Source organism: Anastrepha ludens, chromosome 4 (genome assembly GCF_028408465.1).
Source record: "Anastrepha ludens isolate Willacy chromosome 4, idAnaLude1.1, whole genome shotgun sequence".
Taxonomy (NCBI): Eukaryota; Metazoa; Arthropoda; class Insecta; order Diptera; family Tephritidae; genus Anastrepha; species Anastrepha ludens.
In genome coordinates, this window is record NC_071500.1 from 40,824,646 (window position 1) to 40,827,932 (window position 3,287).

Genomic DNA, 3,287 nt, shown 5'->3' on the forward strand with positions numbered 1-3,287 from the left:
CACTAACAAACAACATCAATCTTTTAATGCTATAGCTTGAACAATATTTTTTGTTAGCCCATCCTTAGCGAGCACAAACAAACTGGATGCTTTACCCACACGAGAGCATGCTACGTACAATTGCCCGTGTGAAAACCATGGTGTACTCAAATCTAAGCCACAAATAGACATCGTTTGGCCTAGGGATTTGCTTATTGTCATTGCAAATGCCAATCTAATCGGAAACTGAATTCGTTTGAATTGAATTGAGACATCTGTAGGTATGATAGGAATCCGTGGTATTAATATATTTTCACCTTTCAACTTGCCATTTAAAATGCTGGCTTCGATAACGTTTTTCATCAATTTTCGAATGACTAATCGCGTACTGTTGCACAGCCGTGGCGGGTTTAAATTACGAAGCAAGATAATTGGAGATCCAACCTTCAATCGTAAGTTATGCGGTGGCATGCCTGGCAAATACAGTGAATTGAAAAATTCTGTGGGAAAACTGACAGCTTTGTTGGCATTGCAAACTGTATCAATAGATTTGTATGACACCAAGTTCCCTGGCAACACCTGTCGTATCTTCAAATTTAAATTGTCAACGTCTGTATTTTTTGCTGCTTAAATAGCTCTTTCTATGTACATCGGGAAATATTTGTTCAATGAGAGTATCTTGCAAATCAGCGATTGTGCAGAAAACGGTCGGTAATTTTTCGTATCCAGTTTCATCTGTAGCAACTTTTCCATCATCGATATCTAAGAGTTGTTTTGCGAATGTTTCAGCGGATGGATCTTGAAGCATTTGAACGCGCATATTTCCTTTCAGCTGTACTTTTTCAACATTACGCCACAATGGAGATGTGCTTAAGCTAGTGTTGATCTCATCAGCGTATGTTGAACGTAGAATGAGAGAAGTGTTTGTCTGAAATCACCTGAAAGCACCAACAGAGTGCCGCCAAATAGTTTGTCGTTGTTTTTAATATCTTTCAATGTCCTGTTCAACGCCGCAATTGAATGTTTGTGTGCCATAGTACATTCTTCCCAGATGATAATTTTACACTGTTTCAGATGCAGTTCGATTTGGCGAATTCATACCGAAATGAGTGAGTGATAAGTTGGTAATGACAATGCAAAGATCCTCAATAGCAATCAATGCTTCATTGTACATAGCGTCGCTGAATGTTATCGTTAGATCGTTGCACCGTGTACGATGTTGATGCAATATATCCTCAGTCATTGAATCTTTGTGATTATCCCACAATATCTGTGCTCGAGCTGGGAAGCGTGTAATCAACACTATAGCGAATAGTAGACGAATTTGTATTGCTGTACAGTTCAATGCAGCTTCAGCAAGCATACAATCCCACTGGTTGTCGTCTTCCAGCAAGCCGAGTGCAAGGCATGCGTCTTTATATCGGTAAAATTTTGAGTTGTGCCCCTTTTGTATTTAGGGTGCGATATGTTGTACTGTTGCCCATTCACTTTACGTATATCTTGAAATGATAACAGTCGAAGATAAAAGCACTCAGTGTGTTTTGGATTGACTGTAAATAATCGCCCTAAAGCGTTCGATTTAAATAAATTGAGACATGCATCAACTGGTGAGCCTTTCTTGCGGGGCATACTTTTTTTTGTTTGAGCTGAAACAGAAAGTTTAATTTTTTTTTCTTATTTCGTGCATAACAATACATATAGATACATGTAGTATGTTACCGTAAAGACATTGCGAAAGCAGAAGTTCAGTCGATCATTTCTAAATATAAGAAAAAAATTGAAAATTACAAATTTACTAGTTTATAGTTTAAAATTTGTCTACCTTAATATACTTTGCGTCCCTAATATTAATAGGAAAATGTATTAATATAGACTAAAACTAATACATCGAAAAATTTTACATATTGGTAATATAATCCACTTTTAGTAATTGTGATGGTTTGTAAATTTACGTATATCAATACCACGTGTCTCAGTAATGAATCGGAGTGGAAATATGAGGAATGTGGGTGCACTTGCTCGTATAGGTGTTGGAACGCTGCACTTACTTCAGGCAGAAATCAAAAACCTGTAAACCAAAAACTTAAAAATAACTCACAAATATATCATTACAACTTATCTGTAATTGTAGACTTAAAGCGCGAGGACTTGCTCGTGTAGGTGTTGCGCATACATCTACGTACAGCATATTGTTCTAGACGGGGTAAGGTATCGACGTGGACAGCCAGTTCGGAAGTCAAATTGATTTCAGAGGTAGCAGTACTAGGCACATAATGACCGTCACATGTTAAACAGGTATTTGCACCATCATACACAACACGCTCCATGTCTCCTATGAAATTGTCCGTAGCACCACATGAGACACGCGCATACGTGCTTTCGTTTCTAAAAACCACAATAGTTGGGCCACCTAGCTCTTCAACACACACCTTCCGCAGCAATTGCTCGTCTGTGAAGTCCTACAAGTAAAAACTTTTTATTTATTACAATTTATTAGCAAATATTCTAAAAGAACTTACTAACTGTAGTTTATGTATTGTATGTAAGGTGGTCTCTGTTATATTTGCAAAAACGCTGCTATAAAAACCTATGAATGAAAAAGTTTAATAAGAATTTTTACAAATGTCTGATCTGGACTTACATGTATGAAAATTCACAAACCGGTGGTTTTCTGCAGCAGAAAGCCGACTCCAAATAATCGACTATCACCATATGTAAGACATAATCGACCTAAATAGTGAAAAATGACATTAATTTACAAAATAATTAGCTTTTATTATTATACTTACTTGAATGTTTACAAACAGATAAAAGATTTTCAACGAATAATAACAAAGCAAAGCGTCAAAGTGGAAACGGTGTTGCCGACCAAATAATTTGCACCAAAAGTTTAGTTTTTACTACAATTCAAAATATTTTTTTGTGAAATAGGTACTTTTTTTGTAAAGAAGCAACACGTTTTCAAATAAGGGAGCCGATATGTCAAGAGGGAGCGAGAAAGCTGTTTACTTACCTAACCTTCTATAATTGAATCATGTTTTTTGATTATGTCCACAAGTTTCATTAAAAAACAGCACACATCGAATTTATTGTGAGTGAGTTTGTCACTGATTATAGAGTACGATTTTACTTCGCCAACCAGCCAAGCAACGCAAGTGAAAATGGTAACTTGACGGTAGCTAAAATGCGCGCTTTGCACCTCATTTTGACAAGTTAACCTATAATTCTCTGCGAAGTCAATTTGAAGAATTAGATCGTCGGAGCTAATGTCATTTTTTTGCTTTCGAAATAGTTTTGTTGGGAACGTT

The 3,287-nt window shown here is 36.5% G+C and overlaps 1 long non-coding RNA gene across 1 annotated transcript; it reads right to left on the reverse strand.

Moving 5' to 3' along the window:
- Positions 1–2,348: 2,348 nt before the first annotated feature.
- On the reverse strand, positions 2,349–2,876 carry LOC128861074 (uncharacterized). Its single transcript, XR_008454332.1, has 4 exons — positions 2,769–2,876; positions 2,621–2,709; positions 2,499–2,566; positions 2,349–2,438 (listed from the first exon to the last, which is right to left on the reverse strand). It is a non-coding gene; the product is annotated as an uncharacterized LOC128861074 (long non-coding RNA).
- Positions 2,877–3,287: the final 411 nt, after the last annotated feature.